The sequence below is a fragment of the Lutra lutra genome, chromosome 8 (assembly GCF_902655055.1).
Source record: "Lutra lutra chromosome 8, mLutLut1.2, whole genome shotgun sequence".
Classification (NCBI taxonomy): domain Eukaryota; kingdom Metazoa; phylum Chordata; class Mammalia; order Carnivora; family Mustelidae; genus Lutra; species Lutra lutra.
Window position 1 is genome coordinate 130,739,729 of NC_062285.1, and position 13,978 is coordinate 130,753,706.

Sequence of the window (13,978 nt, forward strand, 5' to 3'; positions counted from 1 at the left end):
TGTGTGGGGATCTGGCAATTCCCAGGGCCAGACCCTTCCACAATTTGCTTTCTCCTGGTCCCCAAAAATATTTGAGGTAGAGGTGTCACCTAAGTTGGGCCAAGTTGCTCACTCTTGGGACTTTGTCTTTCTAGAATGTGACAGCTATGGAAAGAGATTGGCCGTGAGATTAATCAGACTGATGATGGCAGCAGCATCTGCATCCTAAAAAGGCTGGACCATTGGTTGCTGCTTGGTCATGAATCTTGTTGGCCAACCTCCAGATTCCTTTAATTTCTGCCTGTTTCCCAAGCTTGATCCTTCATGCCATCCTGTCCCCCATCCAACTTTATTTTATGAATGTTCCATCTCTGCTAAATCCCCCCCTTGTGTTAACAGCCTACATTATTTTTCTCACTTTTAACCAAGAATCCTGATGGGTCCAGGAAGGAGAGAGACATAATGCATCATAGGATCCTTTCTCTGGGGAACAATTCAGCTCAGGAATTTGCATACATATGGATGCACCCACAGTGACAGGTGTACACATTGTCTCACCCCTCAGTAAGAAATCCAACCCTACAGGATGGTGGTGGTGGCGGTTTAAAAAGATATTTATAGGGGCGCCTGGGTGGCTCAGTGGGTTAAGCCACTGCCTTTGGCTCAGGTCATGATCTCAGGGTCCTGGGATCGAGTCCCACATCGGACTCTCTGCTCAGCAGGGAGCCTGCTTCCCTCTCTCTCTCTCTCTCTGCCTGCCTCTCTGTCTACTTGTGATCTCTGTCAAATAAATGAATAAAATCTTTAAAAAAAAAAAAGATATTTATATTTGATAAGAACCCAGATCTGCTATTCTTATCTGATCTAAAAAAAGCAAGCAAGCCCTTATAATAACAAATGAACTGTAGAAGTAAGCCCCCTTATATGTAAATTTTCTAGCTTGTTAAGTCCCTCATTTCATATGCCCTCCTGTGAGGTAGGCAGATTAGATAGTATTCATTAGAGTAATAATACTTTCATTTATTGAGCACAGTTTTAAGTTATCAGACACTGTGCTAAGTGCTTTATATATCCATGGGCCAACAACCTTCTTAAGGAGATATTATCTCCATTTCATAGGGGAAGAAACAGACTTGCACAAAGTCACTTAGCACATAGTTGAGGTGAGAACTCAAAATGCTGTCTTAACAATGAAGGCCGTTGTGTGTGTGTGCCTTAACACACACAGCTTGGTATGATGTAACACAGCTAGTGAGTGACAGAGCTGCAGCTGGAACCCAGGTCCCAAGCAAGGAAAATTTTTCTCTATTCAGCTATGGCTTGTTCATACTTGCCAACAAGGGCAGAGTTAATTTTGTTATCTATCCATGGAAAGATTTTTTTTTTAAAGATTTTATTTATTTATTTGACAGACAGAGATCACAAGTAGGCAGAGAGGCAGGCAGAGAGAGAGAGAGAGAGAGAGAGAAGGAAACAGGCGCCCTGCTGAGCAGAGAGCCCAATGCGGGACTGGATCCCAGGACCCTGAGATCATGACCTGAGCCGAAGGCAGGGGCTCTAACCCACTGAGCCACCCGGTGCCCCCATGGAAAGATTTTTTTATTTAAGATTTTATTTATTTATGATAGAGAACGTGTACCCAATGCACATGTACACGCCCGAGCAGGGGCAGGGGCAGAGGAGAGGCAGAGAGAGAATTCCAAGCAGACTCCAGCACTGAGTGGGAGCCCAAGGCAGGGCTGGATCTCATGACCTTGAGATCATGACCTGAACCAAAACCAAGAACTGGACACTTAACCAACTGTGCCACCCAGGCACCCCATGGAGAGATTTTTAAGATGACAACAATGATCTTTCAGTATTTCCTCCTCACTACCTATCATGGTGCCTAAAATCTGCAGAAAGATGAATTGCTATAATTAAAGATTGATAGGGGGTACAAAACACAAATAAGTCTGTGAGAGTTAAAACACATGCAGTAGTAAGAGGGCTCTGGAGTCTATCCAAAGAGGGTTGAGGTAGTAATCATTCCCCTATATATATGCAAATAATCATGTTGTATGCCCTAAATAGGTACAATTTTTATTTTAAAATGAATTAATTAAAAAGCATAAAAATACATTTGACTTATAAAAAATAAGAACGGTAAAAATGAGAGAACTTTTCAATTTCAGCTATTTTCTCTTTGGATTAAAAAATGTCTTAGGAAGATGGGGAGGTGAGGTATAGAATAAAAGAAAATCTGAAAATATTAATTTACTCCCTGACATGAGGCAATTCATCTTATCTCTGAGCCCTAGTAAAATGAGGGGAATGTTTAGAGGGTCCTGACATCTATAGTTCTTTTCTAGAATCCCTAGGTAATGTCTCAGAGGGGGCATGGCATGGTCTGGAGCTGAGATGAATTCTGAGCTAAAGATTTTGAGTGGTTTTATGGTTGCTTGTTTGTAACACAGAGCATTTTTGCTGACGTTGCAAAAGATTGTCATGGCAACCAGAAAAATAAGTTTCCATATCCTTGGAGTCACCCTTAAGGGGAGGCAGATGTCAGTGGGTGTTCCTTTGTAATTAAGGGTGCTTAAAGGTTTCATTCACTTTCAAAGGTAATGTTCTAATACATCTGCCTTCACAACTCACTGGCAAGCAGCTGTATTGAGGCAGAAAGAAGACCAGCTCCAGTGGGATGGGCCATGAAAACACCTAGGCAGCAGTCCATACCACTGGTGTATATTTTCTCACCAGTAGGTATGTATTTTGTCAGCATCCCAGGTGACATCATTGTATAGTCAAGGTTGAGCACGGCTGAGCTGATTTTGAGTACCTGGCCCATAGCTTCTTGTCTGGCTGTGAAGTCCTGGACTGGCCTCTACACTTCTTCAAGCTTTGGGTGCTTCCACTGTAGAATAAGGTAATATAACTAGCTTTGCAGGACTGTTGTGAAGTTTAACCATGAAAGCGCCTGGCTATTACCATAACATCAATAGTAGTTGCATGTGACTTACTACCAGCATGGGGTTAGGAAACCCACTTCTCAGGGAGCATTAAAATCTCCTTGCTCTCCATTTCCACCACTTCGAGTGTCTGGAGTCTGTCCACACAGGCACACAACAAAGAAGCTACCCCTTCCGTGTAATTTTCCTTCCTTCCTAAACCCCACGTAATAATGACTCTGCATAGGTTGGCCTCTATAAAGACCCCCATCATTTCAGCCAAGTTCAATGGCCAGAGGAATAGCCAGGCAAGACGGAGAATGGATTTTTTTTCCCTCAACAACATGGAGAAGCAATAACTATATGTGTTGAGAACATGAAGGTTGGAACTAGGCTGTGTTTGAATCTTTGCTCTGCTACTTCTTAGATTTTGACTCTGGGCAAGCTGTTTGCCTAGACTCCTTATCTACATAAAGAGGGAGATAAATTTACCTTCAGGAGTTGCCCGAGGGTAAAATCTATTAAAACATATAAACTTAGGGGAGTACCTGGTACATAATAAGTGTTCTTCAAGTGTTCCCCATTTTATTTGCATTGAAATGATCAAATCCAAGATTTCCCCAGAAAGAACCACATAAATCTCATCATTTAGAGCTCAGGCAATGAGCAGACCCCTTGACCCCTGGGTTATGAGGGAGTATGACCCAGAGGTGTGGAGCCTAACATTATACACCACTAGCTTCTATCTTATTTGTCCCAAACTTCAAGTATTTTATTGGACCATGGGTTTTACAACAGCATCAGCCAAGTCTGGCATCCAGCTGTCCTTACCCTCTTGGGGCCAGCTACAAAGACAATAAAGTGTGTCCCTTTTGCCCTTCCTCTTTCACTTTCTTCTCTTTCCTCTGACCCCTAGAGATCATGGGCTGACTGTGGCATTTCACCTAGGCCCACCTTCCCTGGAAGGTACCCATACTGCAGGCAGGCCTCTAGAAGAATAATAAGGATCATGGTGATTGTCACAATCATTGTGGCAGCTGCCAAGGAGGCACTGTGCTAAGCATTCTGCAGTCATATGCTTATTGAATTATCCCAACAACTCTCAGAGATAAGCATATACATGATTCCCATTTTACAGATTATGAAAACAGGCCTACAGTGGTAAATGAACTTGCTGAGATCACATATCTCATACATAAGGGGTCAGGGACATAAGCACATAATTCAGTGCCCTTTGCTAGCATGCCCTTTGGGTGGCTCCCCTGCACTGGGGGATGGGGCTCCTTCTCCTGACTTTCAAGCTCCTGGGAGAAGAGTGGAGTTTAATTTCCAGAGGCAGACAATTGCTTTCTTCCGAAGGATCTCTATCCAGACGTCAGAGAAGTGACCATCATATTAAGTGAGAGGATGCATCCAAAAGCACTGCTTGGTCTCAAAACTGCTGTGTAAGAGTTAGTATCATTTTCAACACCATCATGTAGTGTCTCCTAAGTCTTTGTTGAAAGAACGCATGCTTATGGCTTTTCCTTTCCAAGAAGGAATGAAATGATGACAAAAGTTGGCTTTGGGATTACTAGAGACCCATATTCAAATCCCAGTTTTATCATTTAAATGGCGTAGGACCCTAAACAATAACAATAATAATGATAAAAGTTGTTCACATGTGCACCAGCATCTGAGTTAGTGCTTCAGCTTCTATTATCTTACTTAGTTCTTTTCAGTGATACTGTGAGATAGATGTTAATATCTCCAATTTACAGATGGAGAGACTAAGGCTCTAAAGTCAAGAAACTAAGCCAAAGTTGCAAAGGTAGGAATTGAACCTAGGTCTACATTCTTTCAAAAACATTGCTCTTAGCTGTTTTAAAGGTTTTCCTCTCTGTTGAACTTCAGTTCTGCCTGCTTTTCAGAGTGATCACAGGGATCAGTTCCAATTTATATGACCCGACCAGTAATTCAGAACCTGGATTTAAAGGCAGGATAGAACACAGGAACAGTAGTCTTTTACATGGAAGAGAACAGCAGGGGAACTTTTATTATCAATACTAAAACACACTACTGTGCTTGTGATTTTTGTGATAGAGTCACCTCCTTATGGGCAGATAGGATTGTACAGAAGGATTTCTGCCACCTCCAGACTCCCCATTAGGCTGCTGTATCAACATTAGATGAAAAGCACATTTCAGACAGGTGGAGTTAATGAAATCTGCAATGTGCTGCTCTGGCTGTGGCCACGGCTCCTACTGTGAATATCTCTGCTCATTCATTCATTTCTCCTCTGGGAGCTGGCAGTCTCCATCACTGTGTTACCAGGCAACCAAAACAGCACCTGCATCAGGAGGTGAGCAAACCAATCAGGACAGTTGGGAGAGGAGCTTTACCTGGTTGGCCTCGGTGATGGAAAGAGCGCTCTCTGGGTTCACTCGGGACTGGCTGCTAGAATCAGCATCAGAGCTGAAGGGAACTCGGGAAATTGGAAAACTCCCGTTTTAGAGAGCTAGATGGGGACCTGGTTGTGTGGGAGTGAAGTCTTCAAGGTCACACAGCAACTCAAAGGCAAAATCAGGAGGAGAAGTCAAACCTGACCCCTAACTGAGCATCCCATTCCTTGTACTTGACTGCCATCATTTTAAAAAATCATGTGTGGGGCACCATCTATGTATTAGGCACTGTGCTTGGTGATGGGGGGGGGGGTTCAGAAAGTATGTAGACCATTCCTCCAATCATCTAGGGGTTATTTATTATGCTTCCATATCTGGGGCAGTATAACATGGTGGTTAACAGCACAGGTCCCCACAGTCAGACGGGGCATAGAAGTCAGCTCAGGCAATTACCACTTATGGGAGAATTCAGGTTACTTAACCGTCCTTTGCTTTAAGTTTCCTCAAATAAAATGGTGCTAAGGACAAGGTAAAAGAAATCACTTACTGTGTTGTTATGCCACTGGTGGAAAGTTCCACCAGTGTTGGCCATCCTTGGTAACAACATGTGAGTCACTTGAGCTTGGACTCTGGAACCAGGCTGCCTGAGTTTAAGTCTTGACTCTGCCTTGCACTCATTACATGATCATTGCCAGGTTACTTAAAATTTCTATGCTTTAGTTTGCGTATCTGTAGATGTATAATAATAGAACCTCATAAGTTCTTTATGGAGCTCAATTATTTCAATATACATAAAGTATTTAGAAGAGTTTCTGGCACATTAGAAGTGCTCTGTAAATTTTAGTTGGTATGATTCCTCAACATATATTTATTGAGCTTTTAGGATGTCCCAGATACAGTCTTACTTGCTGGGAGATACAGAAATGAACCAAATACCACAAGTCTCTCTCAGCCTTCATAGAACTATGATTATTATTACATTCATAATCATGTCTTTTCTTCTTGATTTCTGCTGCTTAAAGGCAGGGGCAAGTGTTTTGTCCACAGTTGTATTCCCTTTGCATGGCGCAGGGCCTGAAAAGTAGTACATGTTCAATAAGTACTTGTTTAATGAATACCAGGCACTGATATAGGATGGTGGTTCTCAGCTAGGGATGGTTTTGTTCCCCCAGGAAATATCAGACAATGTCTGGAGACATCTTTGGTTCCTGCGTCTTGGGGGAGGCTGGTGGGTAAGATGATGGTAGCATTACTGGCACCCAGTGGTGCACAGGACAGCCTTTCACGGCAAAGATTTTTCCAGCCCCAGTGCCAACTGTGCCAAGAGAACTCTGGTGTAGCAGAGCAGAGATAAAACCTCACAAAGACTCCTTCCTTCCAAAAGCTTATGGTCTAGCGAGACCACGATAATATGGCACAGTGAGTGCTGTGTGGCAATGGTGAGAGCACTTTGAACCCACACAGAAGAAGCACCTGAACAGCAGAAGCTTCTGCTGGAGTTGATGTCTGAGCTGACTCTACAAGGACATGATCATCTTCAGGAGAATTCTGTGTATGTTGGAGGATGTTCCAGGGCTTGAAGAATGTGTGTGTGTGTTGGGGGACAGGCAGCGTGAGTCAAGGCTTGGAAGTAAGAACAAGTTTGGTTTTGTTAAAGTGCAAGAACCAGAGTGGGAAGCAGAGCTTTGGCAGGAGATCATGAGGGATGTGTATATGAACATTGCGCCCGTTGTGGTCAGACAGAATTTTCCAAAGTCTGTTTTCTAAGCAGTAGTTATTTAAGATGTGCCCCCAAAGTGCCACAGTCACATAAAAATGAAAAGGCACTGAATACTACTCCTTCCCCTCCCTTTTTTTTTACTTACCTCCCCCTACCCATCGTTTGGAGATTTACAAGGCTTGTTGGTATGATATAGTTTCTGACAAATCCTGCATCAGAGAAACCTGATTCATTTCATTTAATTTATCCCAGAGTCTTCCACAGTTACTTGACCATGGAAGCTTCTTTTCTAGATACCTATCTACATGGAGGCTATAGACCCTCTTCGGGAAGAGGAGTCATAGGGGAACTATTGACTGTCTTTAAGCAATATCATGGCTGGATTTGTGTTTTAGGATAATCTCCCTGGGTCCTGTGTGGGGTGGATTCAGAAGGTAAGAAATGTCTATGTATATTGTTTGAATACTTGTCATGTTGATGTGACTTATTGAACTAAACCCTGGGACTGAGCAAGTCAGATGCCGTTCCTATTCTCACTCAGTTAGCAGACTAGTGAGCGTGAATGAGAGCCATAAATAAGACGGAGAGCGGCAGGGATCACAAATGTGGTGGGGCCTGGGAGTCTGTGTTTCAAACTAGTTCCTTGGCTACTTCTGATGTCCAGGGTCTGGTATTTGGGAAGTACTGCGCTGTCAATCATAGATGATGTGTCTCTGATCTGCCAACTGACATCAAGGCCCCAACCTTCATACCTTGGCTGTTCCTGACTCTTGCCACCTGGGGCCTTGAAGTCCCTGGTCTCACTGTGCCTGAGCCATCACCTGACCTTTCTTAATCCTGCTAGAGTCCTGAGTTGAGTTTGGAGTACTATGGATCCTTTATCCACAAATCCTAATGGGAACCTTTCTGCTTCATGCTGAGTGAGATATTTGCTTCTTGTTCCCACCTCTTAGCACTCCTTCCCAAAATCTCATGATTCCCTCATGCATTCCTGGGTCTACAGGATTGTCTCACAAGAGCTGGTGAAGACAACTATGTTTCAAAGCCCATTTATGTTTTGACGTGGGTTGTGTATACATTAAAGCTATTTTGTGTTCGGTGTAAAATTAAAAAGAAGGAGGAGGATGAGGGTAGGAGGGGAAGAAGGAGGAAGAAGAGGATGGGGGAGAAAGGGAAGGAGGAGGAGTAGAAGATTGCATGGTCATTTAAAAGAGGCTATGAGACTTTTCTTCATTTTGTCATGAAGAGAGTTTACTGTGGAAATGGAAAAAAAAAAAGGAACTCCCTAATTGATAGTTTTGTGACAAGTGGAATCATTGTCTTAATGGTCTGGTTAGAGAGGGAATAGTTGTGATTGCCTCAACTGGCAGTTCTGAAATTCTGGCTTGCGAATACGTTTCACGAGAGTTAAGCAAGAAACTTATGAAAGAGTCATGCCCAGGCTTCATCTGAAATCTGAATCAGGGTCTCCACAGGTAAGGTGCAGGAATGTATATTTCTAAAGATAGTCCCTGGAGATTCTGATATGTAGACCAACTGGCAAGTTCTGGGCTAACATTTAGTGGGTGATGGACCAATTCCCAGCCTGGCATAGTCTCATCCTCTCAGTAAGCCAGCTCTGACTCTCTCTGTCCCAGCTCTAAGTCCCAGCCCAGTGCCACCTGCCCCAGACCACAGTTCAGAGCCCCAGATCCTTTTTCATCAATTCTTGGGCCCTGCTCATATTAGTGAAGGCTGTTTATAGTCCTGGCTGTCAAACACTGGTCTAGGAAACCCCAGGGCTCATTCCCGTTCCAGCTGCACTCCCTGTGAGTCCCCAGCACAGACATTTCTGAGCAATTTTTCCTTGCAGCTGTCTCAAGGGATAAGTGTTTCCTATTCTTGGAGTTGCTAATTTCCCTGATGATGTGAGCATTATGTCAGCTCCCATCCAATTTAAACAGGTCATCTATTGACTGGCTTTTCTTCTCCAGAGAGGTTAGAGGTGGTAGTGAAATGCCTTCTACTTCAGCTCAAGAAAAGACTGAGGATTTTGTTTTATTCCCTTTAAACTTTATTCCTAAAGTTTAAATAAAATTTGTTGATATTTTCTCATTTTCCTTCTCCAACAATTCTTCAGAAGAGCAAAGTTGTTTTCCTTGGATAGAATAAAGGGGCTTGCATGTCCCAATCCCTGTCTTTAGTGAATGGGAGTGAATTTCTAGACATCAGTATGCACATGCATAACCCTGATTACTGGAGACCCTGGGCCAGTCTCTAAAATCCTATCTGTAAAAGTCGAATCTAGCAGTCAAACGGAATTTTAAAGGAATTTTAACCTATACTTGGCCCTCTTGAAGACCAATAAAAGGAGTCTATTTTACAACCTAGAACAACTCTCTAATGTCTCATTTAATCTTTTCTGTTCTGCCCCACCCCCATGGGTCCTCCAGAACCCATCCTCATGAAATCCCTCAGACTCTAACACCCCAACCCTGCAACTTTTATTGTTTTGTTTTCTCTTCTCCTTTCTTTTGAATCTCCAGACCTGTCTCTTCATTCATGTTCTTCCTGTTCTTCTCAACTTGCGTCATAAAACTCTAATAACTGAAATAGGCCAGAACTCTACCAATTGCTGAATAAATAAGAAAAATTGCCTTAATGGGGGTGACATAGAGGATATGGAGGCTGGGAATATAGATACACTAATAAATCTTGTGTCCTTCATCTGTAGATAACAGTCCTGTAGACAGCCACTGTAATAATATTCATCTGATATTCCTATAATCCTCCCATAGTAGGATGGAGGCATTCAGACCTCCTGTCTCTCCTAACTAGAGGTTTCCTTCATGAATCTCTCTTCTCTTCTCATCTTAAGTGCCTCCAGGTCCATTATCTGTTCATTCTAGTGATTTCTCTTATGTTTCTATGCTCTGGACTCAACGTCAACAGGGAGGCATGACAATCTGGCTGAATCAACAGATGTCTAGATTAGCATTTGTAAATATTAGGACAAGAGCACAAAGCTTTGTTTCAAGCCTTATTCACTTTTCTTTATAGCCTAGGTCTCCTGCTCCTTCACTCAGACCCCTCTCCACTTCTCCTTTGGTTCCATAGAATGAACTCCATACATCGTGATGTAGAGTAAAATAACACCCCCCCATAATCATGATCACAATTATCATCAGCCAAGCAAAGAATGGCCTTAAGAAAAATAAATAAGTGAAAAATAAGATATGGTTTCATAATAAACAGATCTACAGAGGAAGAAAGATCCTTTCTCTGTCTTTAGTCTTCTGTCTGGGAAGTAAATAAAGGGGGTACCCACCAAAGCACCTGGACTACTTTATGTCTGGTTGGTATGTTCTCTATATTGTGACATTTGTTGAGTCCTTCTTATGTGTCAGATACTGTCCTAAGTGCTTTATACCTATTAGCAATTTTATCCTCATAACATCCTCATGAGATGGTTGTTGATATTATCCCCATTTTACAGATAAGTAAATTCATGCCAGACAGATTAAGAAACTTGCACTAAGTCACTCAGTTTATGAATGGTAGAATCAGAATTTAGGCCAAATCACTTCTAGAGCCTGCACTATTATCTAACTTTTAATCCAAGCAACTAGCTGGATTCTTTTTTTTTTTAATTATTATTATTTAAAGATTTTATCTTTAAGTAATCTCTGTACCCAATGTGGGACTCAAACTCATAACCCTGAGATCAAGAATTGTATGCTTTACTGCCTGAGCCAGCCAGGTGCCCCCTAGCTGGATCTTTTACCAATATATAAGGATAACTATATTTCAGTGAAATAATTATATTTTTTGTAGCCTACAGAAGTAAAAGTTGGCGAAGAAGGAAGGTATAGTATCTATTCTATGCTAGAGATGAGGTTTGAGGCCAGTTCTCACTTCAAATCACATGGCTTTTTTTTTTTTAAGATTTTATTTAATTATTTGACAGACAGAGATCACAAGTAGGCAGAGCAGCAGGCAGAGAGAGAGGGGGAAGCAGGCTCCCTGCTGAGCAGAGAGCCCAATGTGGGACTCGATCCCAGGACCCTGAGATCGTGACCTGAGCTGAAGGCAGAGGCTTAACCCACTGAGTCACCCAGGCGCCCAAATCATATGGCTTTTTAACATTTGGTTAGTTGAAGAAATTTATTGATAGTAACAATGAAAGTCCTTAAGCCAGTCCTTAGGGGGATTTCCTTCATTTTTAAAAAACTGTATGTCAGCCCCCTTAGGTGAGTCGGTCACCTGTGCCCTATTTGCTCTGGTTCTGCTTGCCACTGTTTTATACCATGCGGTAGCAAATTATCTCATTATTCCTCACAGGGCCCCAGTGAGGAATCACAAGTCAGAGAGTCCTCATTATACAGGAGAGGTGACCGAGACTCAGAGGACTTCAGTAACTTTCCATGATTACATGCTAGTACTTGATTAATTGTTGAAAGGAGCTCAGAGAAGAAAGATTTAGGGTGATCCTTATTTATATCAATAGAGACTCCTTGAAGAGCTTTGCACTATTATAATAAATGTAGTCTTGAGTGATTAAATCTATAATTTTATATTCCTTCACAGAATCACATTCTTTTCCCTTTCAGCCTCTCATAGCCACTTTAATGGAATGGGATTAGTGAAGCACAGCAAATGGAAAGTTTTTCTTTCATGAGCTCTGGGAACTATCTGCCTAAAATGTATCTTCCAGACAAGATGATGTCATCCAGATTAGACATGTCCTTAGAAACTGATAACACACTTACTTGGAGTGAGTCACCTTCCTTTGGGACATCAGAATTAGGCAACATCAAATCTAATAAACATTGATAGGCCGGAAAGAATTCTAATGTACTCAGTGATGTCAAAGAAATGCAGTGTCTGAGGCAGGGTCAGTAAGTAGTAACTTGGATCTGTTTCTCCTCTAATGAACCTTGAAACTTCTATTCACCCATGCTTTCAAATATATTAGGAAGTATACAGGGAAAAGGAAATAATAGATAATAATATTAGGAAATGAATCTTCCTAACTGACTGAATAATGTTTCCTCTGGAGCTTAAGCCAGAGTACTTGACTTCTTCCTCAATTCCTATTTAAGGATTTGTCATCGTATGGGACATCCATGTCACTGAATATATACACAGTTCTGCTTGGTGATGACAGCACATTTGAGATTAATTGTAACTAGACTAGTTCTAAGAACTTAGTTCTTGGCTTCCCATGTATGGCCTTGTGGAGGCACATTTCCCTTTCTGTTCCAGGGATGTGCTTGGTGAATCTAGGATTCTTGTTCAGATCTCTCTGTCTCTCTGTCTCTGTCTCTGTCTCTGTCTCTCTGTGTGTGTGTGTGTGTGTGTGTGTGTGTGTGTGTGTGTGTGTGTGTGCGAAGATATCAAATCTTAATGAAGCCTGAGAGAAAACTTCATATATCTTCCTAATGCTTATTGTCGTTTTTTGTCTACTGTCCCTGGTGCTGAATTATACAAGACATTAGACTTCCAAAGGTGGATCTTTCCAGCTAGTAGGGGAAAGGTAAAAGAAACAAAACCAAATGTTTAGGCTTCATAAAGAGCTATAGACCTGGAAAATAATATTTATCCCTATGAACAAAATGAACATGGACAAGCTTAAAAGAATCTATATCTATAGAAATATGTATTAAATATATTAAATATTAATGAGGGAAAGATCCTGTGTTTCTCATTGTTTAGTAATGTATCCCAAAGTGGGTTGGTACTTAGCCCAGAGCAGATTCTCAGTGAATATTTTTTGAGTGAATGGTGAATACATTCAGGCTAGTGCTCAAAAGAAGTGGCTATAGAGTTAATGCTCAGAAGTGAGAGCTCTAAAATCAGTCTGTCAGGGTTCACAGCCTGGTGTACTACTTACCAGCTTTATGACCCTGGACAAGTCACTTCACCTCCATCTGATAAGACTATCTCAAATGGGGATGCCTGGGTGGCTCAGTCAGTTAAGTGTCTGCCTTCGGCTCAGGTCATGATCCCAGGGTCCTGGGATCAAGTCCTGCATCAGGCTCCTTGCTCAGTGTGGAGTCTGCTTCTCCCTCTACCTGCTCTGCCTGCTCTGCCTGCTGCTCCCCCTGCTTGTGCTCTCTCTCTGACAAATAAATAAATAAAATCTTAGGAAAAAAAAGACTACCTCAAAGGGTTTTTATGAGGATCAAAAGGGTTAACATAAAAAACTGCTGAAAACTTAACCTGCAATATTAAAATCCTATCCATTATTGTTATTATACTTTTTCTTTCCATGCCTTTTTTAAGGATATTTATGAATAATAAATTGAAGATGCATAATAATGATTAAAATTTATTGGGAGATAATTATGTAAGAGACATTAATTTACTAATTCCTTGCAACAGTATCACAATCTAGGTGTACTATTATCTCCATTATAAAGGGAGGAAACTCATAGACAGAGAGCCTAGGTAACTTCTCAGGGCCACATAGCAGTTTTAAAACTAAGATTTGGAGGTGCCTGTGTGGCTCAGTCAGTTAAGCATCTGACTTTTGGTATTGGCTCTGATTATGGTCTCAGGGTCCTGAGATTGAGCCCCTCGTTAGGCTCCAGGCTCAACACGAGTCTGCTTGAGTTTTTCTCCCTTTGCCCCCCACCACTGCCTACTCTCTTTCTCTAAAATAAATAAATAAATCTTTAAGAAAAAAAAAAACGAAACTAAGATTTGAACCTAGGCTATCTAGATCCAAAATCTGGACCCTTAAACACAACACTTTACCACTCCTAAATATTTTTGATTTCCCAAGTTGATGATAAGGAGATCAGTCTGGTTCTGGAAGCATCATTTTTTGTAGAAGAGAAGGTGGTGGCTCAAAGAGACTTTGCAGGCTCAAAGGGGACTTTGACATTGAACGTCTTCCTTCAGTATTGAGCCATAATAACTGCACAGAAAACATGATGAATTTCCAATATTTCTGTCTTTTTTCTTTGAGGGGATTAGAAGGGGTA

The 13,978-nt window shown here is 41.7% G+C and overlaps 1 long non-coding RNA gene across 2 annotated transcripts in view; it reads left to right on the top strand.

Annotated features, from left to right (window-relative positions):
• The window catches only part of LOC125107064 (uncharacterized), a 97,598-nt gene that overhangs the window by 3,126 nt on the left and 80,494 nt on the right, over positions 1–13,978 (top strand). For both annotated transcript variants that reach the window (XR_007129459.1, XR_007129458.1), the window contains exon 2: positions 2,741–2,887. This is a non-coding gene — a long non-coding RNA (uncharacterized LOC125107064). The remainder of the gene's footprint in view (positions 1–2,740; positions 2,888–13,978) is intronic.